The sequence below is a fragment of the Protopterus annectens genome, chromosome 1.part1, assembly GCF_019279795.1.
Source record: "Protopterus annectens isolate FY-2018-M chromosome 1.part1, PAN1.0, whole genome shotgun sequence".
In the NCBI taxonomy this organism is placed as follows: Eukaryota; Metazoa; Chordata; order Ceratodontiformes; family Protopteridae; genus Protopterus; species Protopterus annectens.
This window is the reverse complement of record NC_056726.1, coordinates 122,340,239-122,354,416: the sequence shown is the minus strand read 5'-3', so window position 1 is coordinate 122,354,416 and position 14,178 is coordinate 122,340,239.

Sequence of the window (14,178 nt, the reverse complement as noted above, 5' to 3'; positions counted from 1 at the left end):
ACTGATTCTTATTCATTTAGGATACCATAAGAATTTAATCAGAGTTGTTTTGATTTCCTTGAAAAAATGTTTTAGATATTATTGAAAATGAGGAGGAAATATAGAATTATAATTTTGGAAATGTGTTCATTTTTACGACTGATACTTTCAATAAGTAAGGCAAGATCATCTTTTCCCATCTGTGTAAGTCTTCTTGAATTAGTTGCCATGCTGCCATGATTCTGTTGATGAGATTAGAGCATTTATCTTGGGCAAAGCATATACCTAAGTATTTGAAAAAGAGCCTTAAGATGCCTTCCAGACTAATAAAATGTACGTGGTCATAGATCATAATGGAATTAGTTTTGCCTTGTGTAAATTTAGTTTACAGTTTGAAATTTGAGAATATAAGGTTATTGTGTTAATCATTTTTGGAATGTCTAAAATTGGTAATATTGTATAAACATGTATGTCATCATCAAAGACAGTAATTGGGATTATCATCTTAAACAAGGCTGGATAGGTACAGTATTTTTTTGTATACAATAAAGAAACAGTGGTTCTATATAAATATTGAATATGTAGACCAAAAGAGGAGAAGTCTGTCTAACACCTTGTTTGATTATAACGGGTCTTGATAGGTTTTTATTTATCACTAATTGTGTGGTTGGATTCAGGTATAGATATAGTCTAAAGGAATGAAGATGAAAAAAAGAAACTTAGTGCGGATGCATTTTAGAAAGGATATATTAACTTAGTAAAATGCTTTAATGCATTTAATATTAACACAAAAATATTAAGTTTTTTGTACAGATGTGTTTCTAAAAACAGGAGCATAAACAATGTTGTATATTACAGAAACTGACATGGACAGGAAAGACCTTATCAAATGGTTCATCTTAGCAGACAATGCTATCTGCTCTTGGTGTGATCTTTGTAATTATAGATGAGGTAGAGGGTAAATGAAACTAGGAGAATGTGTCTGGATGTGTATGTGTGTTTGTACATGTGTGTGTGTGTAATTTTGTGCGTGTGTAGCATGTGTCTGCGTGCCTGCATGTTCCTGTGTGTGTGTGTGTGTGTGTGTGTGTGTGTGTGTGTGTGTGTGTGTGTGTGTGTGTGTGTGGGGCATGTGTCTGTGTGCCTGCATGTTCGTGTGTGTGTGTGTGTGTGTGTGTGTGTGTGTGTGTGTGTGTGTGTGTGTGTGTGTGTGTGCATGTGCGTGTGAGCGTGTGTGCGTGTGTGTGTTTGTGCTTGGGTGCATGTGAGTGGGTGCAGGTGTTATACATGCCTGTGCATGTCTGTGTGTCTGCCTGTGTGTTCATGTTTTTTTAAGCATGCATAAACTAAAATGATTTATCACTTTATGCTAATGCTTTTGCTGGCCTTTAGATTTTCTATTAGTTACTTGAAATAGTACTGCATTATCAGTTTATTTACATGTGCAAGAAAGCTCAATTTAAATTTACAAGAATAATAAATTCTTTAGATGTACATAGTCATGCCAAAGATAGGTGTTTTCACTTCAGCTAAATAATATTTCCATGTCTCATGCGCAGTACATTAACACACAAATAAACAAATGATTAAAAATAAACAACTTAAAAGATCCAGGAAAAAATGAAAACAAAGTAAGCATATTGTCTTTCAAAAGGAGGAAACTTGAATGTGTGTGACTTCAGGACTAACAAAAACATATTATTGTCATGGAAAATTTCAAAAGTGTTTAAATTCTTGCCAAGAAATAGTTTCAAAATATGAAGTTTTCCCACAGTTTTGGTGAAGAAAAGAACACAATATAATTTAAACAAACTCAATAACTTAGTTACGTTGAATATGCTGGAGAACACAGAACACATAGACTGCAGAAATCTTTAGCTATGCTAATAGTTTGTTTTAGTAAGTATAATTTGACTTCCTAAGTGAGAATGATGCAGAATGGGTAATTCTGAAAGAATGAGTTATATATTCCAAACTCACTCCCTTAAGTGAGTTCAATGACAAGCTGAAATTCATGGGCCAAATACCTACCACAGTAAAACTACTGAGTCACGGCAAAACCATAAGCCTGTGGGATGTGTGACCATTGGCCATGCACACGCTTGCATGTGCATAGAATAAATCTTTTATATTTTTCAGCTTTCCAGACATTCCAGAGGAGTAACATGATAATTAAATCCAGAAATGACTGCATGCCTAGATCTCAACCTTTTAAGCCTTTTCACTTTGCTGGGATGCCTTATAAGGGTAGAACTTTTAGGCTATCATAAGAGCCTGTTAATGATTTCCTGAGAGTTATTTTGAAACGAAAGCTTGCTGGTAGAAATGTTTTTTAATACACAGACAGAGACACACACACACACACACACACACACACACACACACACACACACACACACACACACACACACACACACACACACACACAGACACGTGTATATATATATATATATATATATATATATATATATATATATATATATATACATATTATATATACATATTATATATATATATATATATATATATATATATATATATATATATATATATTGTCTATGCATTCGCTTAAGTATGTTGAAATTGTGTCAGTGATTTGTTTTTTACCTCATCTTTCACTGTATGAAATAAAACAATGGACTTTTTATATGCAATTTTTTCTTAACGTAGAATAGTAGCACTACCATTATCAGGCTTATGTATATTTTTCTGTAAATCTACAATGTGAAAGTACAAATTTATAATGCAATCAGGTGCTGTTATCTGCTTCTGCAAATAACCATTACAGAATATCCTGTACCAGAACTATGGATGAAGAATCAACTCTACAGAAAAGGATGGAGTCCTATCTGTGAAGCAGGACACCAGGGTTTGATTAGCACATCTAGTGTCTGAAGAGTCAACTGGTGGAGTGGAAATAAGCAATATTTTCCTGCTCAACTATACTGGGCGTATGAAGGCATTTATATCCAATATTTTTACCCAAAGTAGATAAAATGACTATTCCTGTAACAGAAAACGTTGAATACACTAGTAAATCATCTATCATTTTTTCACTGTTGTGTTGTGCACAACAGACACAGGATAGGACTGAGGGTAGAGCCCTCAAGAAGGCACGGTATTGGGTTACTCTAATCTCAACCATGCCCACTCTAGAGGAATGTTCTCACTAATGGAGCAACATCAAGTCAAGTGCTGTGTAGAAGCTTGACTTCAGAAATTAAATAAGTGTTCAGAGATATGACAGATAGCTAGGATTAAGTCCTTAAATAACAATAAAAACAACAACAACAGCAAAATACTGCACATAGCAGAAATATGATTTCTTTATGCATTTATTTGCTAGGTAAGTCAACTAGGTTAAGGGCCTTTTTCATCTATAAGCCTGATTAATGTTAATTACATATGATCAAGCCTGAACATTGACCTGCATTATAGTTTAGCAATGTACACATCAAAAAAGTTTAAGATATCATTGCTGGAGCCTTCCTGTGTCCTGACAGAGTGCACTTCAAACAATCTGGAGATATACAGAGTTAAGTATATTTTTCTGGCACTTTAGAGTTGTGTACTGTTAATTGTTGCTTGACTAATTTTATATCATTGCTGGCTGACTTCAGAGTTGCGCACTGTTATTTTTGCTTCACTGTATAGTTTTTTAGATCTCTGCTGAAGGTATTGGTTTTCCCCTATCTACAATCCCTATTCCTGTCTTGTTTAAAATTTGGAGGCTTTTGCAGTTGCCCGCCCCCACTGTAGATTTGATCTGGGACACTCGCCCCAGTCCCATCTCTTTACCTCATTCTACCTAATAGACTCCTTCTGCACTTGTTTTTAGTTATTTTTAATTTAATTGCATTTTTTTAAACTGTTTGGTCTAACATTGCTACATACTCAAGTGTGCTAACTTGCACTATATATATATATATATATATATATATATATATATATATATATATATTGTAGTTATTGGCCGTTTGGGCAGTTTTTCCATCTCTCTCAACTTTCTGATTTAAAAGCCCGCATTTGCACTTGTTTCCTCCCTTTCCTGTAACTAGTTTAGTCCAGATACAGATTCTTGGTTTTAGCACTTGAATTTGCTTATCCGTGATCAGCACTTGTTCAGAACTTGTTGTAAGCACTAAATAACCTACTAATTACTACAGCACTCAACCTTCCTCATTACTTAGAGGAAAACAGTTTTGGTACTTACTTTCCTCACTTGCTTAGAGAAAAACAGCTCTTGTACTCACTTTCCTCACTGATCCAGAGGAAAATAGTTTTTTATTCAGGCATGTCCAAGGGTCAGCTCCCAGTGTTCTCTCCTGTCTATCTGATGAATCTGGGCATCTTGGGGCAATGTAGAAATTGCCTCATGTACACAGACAACCCTCTCCTCCTACCACCCAACACTACAACCTGTGAGAGATGCACTTATCTAGCCAAACTGGAGGTAAAGCTCTCTCCAACCAAGACTGAACTTGACAGTCAAGAAGGTAAACATTTGCACCACACCACACTCATCACATAGTCTCACTAAATCTACACCACCAAAATCCACACATAGAAACACAATAACATTTGCTGAGGCTCTCAATAATAATCTCAAGCAACAGAGACCTCCAAAGCAAAAATGCAAGCAATCTCCACCCCTCAATAGTCCGCAGACTCAGTGTGCCACTCGACCACAGCCAATAAGGCAAAACAACGTACCCAACACACTAGTCATAGGTGACTCTATAGTCAGGCACACTGATGTCCCACTCACCAGGTTAAACAAGGAGAAGGTTACTGTCAGCTGCCTTTTTGGTGCCAGGATCCGCCACATAACTCACGCACTCATGTCACTCCACAACAAGTACAAATATGACTCTGTCATTCCATGTTGGTGTGAATGACCTGAGACGTTCCTCCCTGGACTACATGAAAAGAGACATGGAAGAGCTCTCCGATCTTGTAGCCCAGGCATGTATGACCCTAGCCCTGAGTAGCATTCTGCCATCACCCAGAATGATGCCGCAGTACAAGGACAAAATGATTGACTTCAAAAATTGGCTAAGCTTCTGGTGTCATTCTAAAGGGATCCAGTATGTGTCTGCCTGGGATGACATGGTCGACAGACCACGATGCTTTATCAGAGATGGCCTGCACCTGTCACCCCTGGGATTCAGGTTACTGGCTAAGGTTCTTGCCGCCCCATAGTGCCTATTTTAGGCAAGGTTCAAATGTCAAATTCACCACTGTAACAGGAAAAGGCAAGCAAAAACTGAGGGTGATGCTACTCAATGCTAGAAGTCTAAATCTCAAAATGCACTCACTCGAGGCCCTCCTTAAAATGGAGAACACAGATATCTGTGCAGTGACTGAGACCTGGTTCAAGGCTCCAGAGAGCACCCCTGCACTACCAGGCTATAACTCATACCACACTTTTCGGCCATGTAACCTGGACCGGAACACCAAAGGCGGAGGTGTGTCCATATTCATTAAGGATATCCACACCTCCAGGCTAGTTGCGTAGCATAATGCAGCCAAGGTTATCCAAGTGCAACTAACTCTGGGAAAACTGCAATCCAACTTGTAGCTTGCTACAGATCCCCCACCATGCCCTAGGATTCCCACTCCTCTTTTTTTGATGTACTGGAAAATATTAGGGTTCAACCAAACACCCTAATAATGGGCGATTTCAACTACCCCACCATTAACTGGGAAAACTACTCATGTACCAACTCCTTCACTCAACGTTTTCTGGATTTCATAAACTCCAATGCCCTGGATCAACTTATCCACACCCCCACCAGGGTCAACAATATCCTAGATCTAGTCATTACCAACATGAATGTCTGATCCGACCATAAGCTAATTACCCTAGATATCCACATCCTGCCCCCCCCCCCCCCATTGAGGAAACCATGGTAAAAAATTTCTCCAAAGCCAACTTCATGCTTCTTGAGACAGAAGTGGTGAACTTCATGACACCCATGCAGATGGACAATACAGTTATGACTACTGAATTATACACAATTGCACTTTATAAGCATTTACACGAGTGCATGGATTGTGCTATCCCAAACAGAACCAAGACACTATCCTCCAAAAAATGGAAGCCAATCTGGTGGTCCCCTGCCATAAACAAACTGTACAACAGAAGGAAGAAACTGTTGTAAAAGAGAGTAAAATCCCATGAGTGGAGGAGCTCCCTGGCCAGCCTCAGTAAGAAGCTGCGATCCCTGATAAAATCCTCCAAAGCTAGTTACGAAAACAAAATCACCACTGATTCTAAAGACAACCACAAAGCATTCTATAGCTATGTCAAGAATTTCAATGGCAACACTCAGATCTGCTCTGAGTTACAGCACAATGGCACTTAATATATGGACCCAACTGATATTGCCAACATCCTGGCAGATAGGTTCAGTGCTAACTTTACCCCCCTCTCACCCCCTAAAGAGCCTATCTCTATACCGGAAGAATGCAAAGTTCCTGTAATCACGGCTACACAGGTAAAAAACACACTCTCCAAAGCCAAGAACACAGCATCCATGGGTACAGACAACATCCCAGGCTGCTTTCTACATGAACTACAGAATGAACTGGCACCCCACCTAAGTACCATGTTCAGTCATAGCCTCACCTCAGGGTTTGTGCCTGCTGAATGGCACACAGTGACGGTTAACCCACTCCACAAGGGGAGAGCCACCATGGACCCTGGGAACTACCACCCCATTAGCCTGATGAGCCTGGTCTGCAAGGCCATGGAACATATTATCATGGAACTTATAAACAAAGACATTGGTAATCTCCAAACTCTGGACCCCACCCAGTTCGGGTTTGTAAAAGGCAGATCATGTCTCCTAAACTTGATAGGCTTCTTTGAAGCAGTCACCAAAGCCATTGATGAGGATAAGGTGGTTCATACAGCCTATCTAGAACTTGCCAAGGCTTTTGACACCATCCCCCACTCTGGAATTATAGATAAACTCAAAAAACTAGGTAAAAATCCCTATGTCACAAGATGGGTTGCCAACTGGCTCACTGACAGAACCCACACTGTGAAAGTAGCAGACTCCAAATCTGACTTCAGACCAGTGACAAGTGGAGTCGCACAGGGTTCAGTCCTGGGTCCTCTCCTGTTTGGTATCTACTTCTCTGAAGTAGAGGCTAACACAGAAGGTCTTTGGCTAATGAAGTTCGCAGATGACTGCAAACTAGGAGCCATAATCGAAACTCCTAACGATGTGGACAGCCTACAAAAGGGTCTCACTGAGACGGATGCCTGGTGTCAAAGCCATGGCCTCAAGCTCAATGACAAAAAGTGCATTGTCATCCCCTTTGGTAAAAACTCTGTACCCATGAACTACAACATATGCGGTAGTATATTTACCACCAAAAGTGTGATAAGAGACCTTGGGACACAGGTGGACAGTAGTCTCTCCTTTGATAATCACATTGCCACAGTAATAAATCCTTCTACATGGCACACCTTATCACAAAAGGTTTCTCATCCAGAAAAAAAGAGGTCATTGTTCCCCTCTACTCATCACTCATTAGACCCATTATAGAGTACAATGTACCTCACAAGACATCTACAACAACTGGAAAGGCCTCAGAAATACCTCACAAAGAGGATTACTGGCCTCAAACGGATGCCCTATGCAGACTGTCTCAAAAATCTCCAGCTTTACTCCACCGCATATCGCCTACTCAGAGGTGATCTCTGCCTAACATACAAATCTATGTCAAACCCAGAGCTGTTGGACATGCTCCATTTAAAGAAATCCCAATCCATCTGAGCTACATGCTCTAGGGACCTAAACCTTGTCGCCACAATAAACAGAACATGCCACAGGGATAGATCCCTGTCCTAGAGACTTCCCATACTCTGGAATAAACTACCTATCTACATCAAACAAAGCTCCTCATTAGCACTCTTCAAGAAAAATCTTGATGATTGGATAGGAAATAGGAAATTCACCCCGGGGATCAGTTCTGTGGCTCTGCTCGACAGTGGCACAGGAAAATAATTTTCTTGGGTGGCAAAAGCCAGGGTACCTTTTTGGCTCAGCTTGTATAGGCCCAAGGGCCGATAGCCTAGTACCTACCTATGAACCTATAATTGACATATACTGAGAATCAGTGCGCAGTTATGTCAGACTCAGACATCTGAAACATACTATGAGACAGTAAGGAAAAGTAAAAGCAGAGAGTATTAAATGTGGATGTCAAATCTGAAAATATAAACTTCAGGAGAAGCATTTAATCAAGAATAATGGTCCATATGAGAAACAAGCAATAATAATTCTGGATGTTTCTGTCCTACCTGGGGCAGTCTGATTACCATACAATTCCTGAGAATTTTATATGCAGATGGCATGGTCATCTACAGATCTGACCAATCCCCATTAGTCATAAAAATACAGCTAAAACACGGCCTCATTACACCAAATAATTGGGTGACTACACATAGCCTAACACCAAAAGACCAGATCTATGTTGTTCAGCATTCCTCAAACACTCTTGAAATACAGCTCAAACTGGACCATATGCATTGACAAAGTATCCACACTGGAAACTCTCCCACATTTTATGTACATTAGCATGTGACTATACCCTGTATTTAACTTCCAACATCATATTCAAATGTCAAAATCCAAGTTCATAAACTTCTCTTTTGATGAAGGAAAATATCCCACTCTCTCAGCCTGTTAACAGAGTCCTACTTCTTCAACTACAATATAACTTATTTCTCAATGCAACAACTTCCCAGAAAATACAATTAACCCTACAGTCTACCTCTAATACAATTTGCAGTTTCATAACAGTCTGTCTAAGACATGAGCACAACTGTCTCTCTTCAAATAAAGACAAGTATCTGCCAATACTACAAAGAACAACTACCTGCTGGTTCTTAGTTAAAATTATTATAGAACATGGTATACCTATGAGTGATCGCTGACTCATGAGTGATTGTTGACTCATGAGTGATCGCTGGCTGACTTTATTTTTATATATCTTCAGTGCTAGGATGTTTTGTTTTGGTGAGTTTCATTGCCATGTAATGTATTATGTATTTTTATAGATTTTTTTGACTCACCATTTTCGAAATCATACTTTCAGTAAATGGTGAGTCTAAAAAGGTATTGTTGAAATTTCTTAAGTAAACAATGGAACAGAATCTCCCCTTTCTACCACAAAGAATCCAGAAAGATCCCCATAAGAATCTTAGTTATTAGTATGTTGTGTCTTTTCAGCTTTTCCCGGTTAGGGGTCACCACAGCCGAACTCCGGTCCGCTAATGATTGGTAGTTGAATTTTACGTGCCGAGTTACCAGCCCTGACGCACAACCTTCAATGAAGGTTCGCCCATTCATGCATGTCTCCACGCTGAAGATGCTCTAGCTGAGAATCAAACCGGACAGCGTCTTTCTGCGAGACGACAATGCTATCGCAGCACCACCACCGCGGGTAATCTCAGTTATTAGTATAAGATCAAAAAATAGACAAGAAATTAAAGATATAAACTGTGGGATTGTATTATTAAACCTTTAGTCTTTGTTTCACTATCGCAGCACCACCACCGCAGGTAATCTCAGTTATTAGTATAAGATCAAGAAATAGACAAGACATGGAAGATATAAACTGTGGGATTGTATTATTAAACCTTTAGTCTTTGTTTCTATGGATTTCTATGCTATCATTCAGCTGGGAAATGAAAGTTTTGCTGTCATGTATTTTGAAAAACATGAGCTGGTTTGCATGATTGTGGGCCTTTTCTATAAACAACAGGGCTATGAAGATTACAAGAACTATGTTGTTTATTTCCAGTTTTACACTGTAGGTAAAAAAAAAACATTCTTTTCTTGCAATTTAGAAGCACTGATGTTGCATATATGGATGTAAAAAAATTTACTAGAAAAATAATATCTGTCAGTTTTTGATGTAAACAATATCATGAAGACGGAGTATTTCAGATGGTGGCTGGAAACAAGGAAAAAACTAAGAATTGTTCAGTATGCTATTGTTTGCTTACCTAGTATTTGTGTTGTAAACAATGTTAGATGGATTTTACATTATGGAGGCTAGCCTAAGATGTTTTTTGTGGGAAATTAGATCACTTGATAAATGCTTATCCCTTCAAAGGATGCAGTAAATGTAGAGATTAAAGATATACCCCAGAATTCAGCAAGCTCTGTACAGCATGCAGGAATAGTGCAGGAGCTGCTGGAGGCAATATGGCTGTCGAGAGATCCAGGAACAGGTTCCCGGGACGTTCACGAGTGCTCCTGCACTACTCCTGCACGGACACAGTTACTGTATGCAAATAACCCCATTTGCAGGTGAAAAACACTCAAATGAGGTGAATTTGAGATCGAGGAAGCTGGCAACCGGCCGTGCAGGACTAGTGTAATCTGCAGAAATGTACTTGGTTAGTAACCAAGTACATTTCTGCAAACTACAAAACGGATCCATGACAGCTCCAAATAAAAGGTGTATATAACGTGTAAAGCATGTCAATGGCCAAATATATGGCCATTGGCATGGAAAACAGTTGCAAAAATAAAAAAAAAATAACTTTTATTTTTTTGGGCAATTTCAGCCGTTTAAGCATAGGACAGCAGGGCGCAAATGGGATCGGCCCAAAAATAAAAAAAAAAAAACCTTGAAAAAAGCATTCTATCCAAAATCACAATGTTGCCATTATACTCAATTGCAAGCAGAAGACAACATGGCCAGTGAACAGTAATTGCTAAGGGGGAAGGCTCAGTGTCAGACTTGCAACTAGGCATTAGCAGGCAATTCTATGCAAATGAGGGGAATGATACTGAATCCCAGATTCCCCCTCATAGCTAGTCTGCACCCAACCGTGTAGGTGCAGGAAGACCATGGTGCAAGCCTAAGAGCTAGCTGACACCATAAAGGGGTGTGTCAGCCATGCTGTAAGCTTATTGGAGCCCTGTGGCTTGAGTTTGCCCTTAGTTTAGCAGAGCTAAACAAGGGTGTGTGTGTGAAGCTGACAAGCACCGTGTTTTAAAGGAAAAAAAAAGTAAACCAGGAAATAGCAGCTCCGTGCACATCTGAGCACTGTGTTTGCATGGCTTAAACAGGAAGGCAATGGGAAGGGAAAACAGCAGTAGAAAGATAATCAAGGAGTACTAGCATAGCTGGCAGATGAAATCTATCAGAATCAGCCAATTACACAGGCAGCAGCCCAGCCAAGCTCAGCACACTACTAAAAACTATGCAAACACTTTTCCCTTTGGTTTTTCCCACAAACTCTACACCACCGGTGTACACAAGCAGGGAAGTTTTACCAAATGAAAGCAACAAAATGATAGGGGCTGCATTAGCTCTCATAAATCAACATGTGGAAGAGGCTGAGGGTGGTGAGAATGAGAATACTGATGACCAACCCACAGTGAGGAGAAGGAGAAGAGTGTACAGATCCAGGGTAACCTACCAGGGACTACATGAGCTGGAGATAGTGGAGCACTATAGGGTGGACAGGGACCTCCTACAGCAAATTGTTAAGCTGTGCCGGCCACGTCTCACACAGAACCAACAGAGGGGGAACCCATCCCAGTAGATACGAAGGTATGTGTAGGCTTAAGAATACTAGCCACAGGTACCTTCCAAAGGCCAACTGGGGATATCATGGGGATCTCACAGGCATCAGCATCCAGGGTACTCTGTCACTTCCTGGATGCCATGTCAGCACATGCTGGTGAGCACATATATTTCCACAACAGCCGTGAGGCATTGACTAGCAATATGCGTCTCTTCCACCAAATAGCAGAATACCCTGAGGTAGTGGGTGCTATAGACTTCATGCACATACACATCAAAGGACCACCCGGCAAGTGGGGTAGGGTCTACATCAATCGCAAGGGCTTCCCCTTCCATCAACTGCCAGGTCATGTGCGATGCCCAGGGCATTATAAGGAATTTGTGTGCTGGCTCCCCTGGAAGCTATCACGACTCCCACATCTGGCATATTATGCAGCTGTACCAGAGATTTGCCAGTGGGTACATCCCTTATGGCCACCTAGTGGGGGATGCTGGTTACACACTGGAGCCGTGGCTGATGACACCCATCAAAAATGTACACACACCCAAACAAGAACTCCATAATGAGGCACACGCACAGACCAGTATCATAATAGAGCATGTGTTTGGGATGCTCAAGGCACGGTTCCAGTGCCTGGACATATCCGGTGGAGCTTTGCAGTACTCACCAGCTACATGTACCCAAATTCTCATCATATGTGCCATGCTACACAATATGATCCTGCGGAAACAGCTGCAGCAGGAACAGCATGGGGAAGGGCCACACAGCCCCCCACCATTGCCAAGGCCTGCACAGGCATAGAGTGACTCAGAGAAGGAACAACCTGAGCCTACCCCAGTAGGCAGAAAGAGGCATGCCCAGTATGCCCAGGCTTTGGCAAAGAGGCAACGCATAGCACATACACTGACACCATAGGAACCCAGGGAAAGACACCTCTCTCTGACTCGCACATACAGAAAAAGGGATGCCAAACATGACACTACCTGTGCTTAGCCATGTATAGGGAGTGTACTATGTGCATTCAACATAGTCAGCCTTCCAGTACCATCCTCAATACTGGAACAGCTGCAAGGTAAGTCACTCTCCCTATCAACTGCTGAATGGAGTAGTATGTTTTGTTACTTGTATCTATGGTATGGATGTGAGCATGTAAGGGAATCGGGTGGCTGAATGGGATGCCAGCAAATTGTAGACACTTATAGTGGCAGCATGAAATCTGTAACAAATACCGATGTCACCACAGTAGCCAGTACTAGACAAGGTGACAAAACTCACTGCAGGAAATGTGGTAGGCCAAATGTGTGTCCATAGGACACATACATGCCAGTCAGGGAGGCTTACATATACACAACAACAGTCTCGGCCAGCAGGACAGGCATAGGCAAACACAAATAAAGGCTGTGCTAAGGCCTCTGATTGATGGCTATGGAGAACAGCCTCCCTCCAGACCTACACAGACAGACTACAACAGGTCAGGCAGTTGGATGTTAGTTTTGAAGGGTAAGAAGTCTGAAACTGAAATGTAGGTCAATCAAACCTAAGAACTGTAGTACACTGATATGCCTCAAGTCTGCATGATAGGTCAGAATACAGAATGAAATGGAGTACCTGAAATACTAGTACAGTCATAGCAAATGTGTAGAGTTGTCAGGTGCCCCCCCCCCCCCACATGCCTATGTAGAAATGTAGTAACATGTATGTGTAGGTATAATAACAGTGGAGCACAGATTACCTGAGCCAGCCAAAGTAGCAGGATACATTTTAGCATGTGTACAATATGCAGGGGTGCATGTGTTAGGTTGGTGTGTGTTATGTATTTTGTGAGACTGGTCAGCATGTAGGCATGGTGAAGTTTTTCCTGGTGGCCATTGGTCAGTACTGCCGATGACAGGGCCAAGTTCTCACAACTGCAGTGCCAAACACAATGCATCCCAGCAAAACACATTCCAGCAGTAAGCCATAGTAATTGTTTGGATGTAATATCTGTCACCATCTGAAAGATGGACATGACATGAATGTGGGCCCAGACATACAAACAGTACACAAGTGGAAGTACCCCAGACAGACAGTGTATAATATGTTACTGTCAAATGGACACACCTTTGGAACTGTAAATACAGCAGCACATTAGTTGGGTTCATATTATGGAATACCGATGTTGTCTGGCCAAACACTGGCAGACCACAAAGGTCACAGGTATGTAGTACTGAGAAACTGATGATGTCCCTGCACAAGCCAGCATAAGTGGAATGCTCCACATATATCTGTGAGTCAGATGCAAGTAGCGTCCACAGCACGCATACACCCAGCTCACCCCACCATCACCCACAGGTACCTCACAGGTCTTATCCCTGCTGATGGGAATGAGTACAATATGACCCCACCTCTGTATGGAAATAGCCATAGAATGCAGCATGCTGAAGAGGTGCCCCATGCAGGTGTGTCCCTAGCTGTAAGCAGCACCCTGCCAGCATCCACACCACTGGATCAATAATGACAGAAACTATTGACATTAACACCTTGCACACCAACCCTATCACCCCAGGGGAATACAGTGGCTTGCACTCTGGGACTGTAGGAGTGACACAATGCAATGGCTTGCTACAGCTGGCCTGCATCACTACCAAATGCCCTAC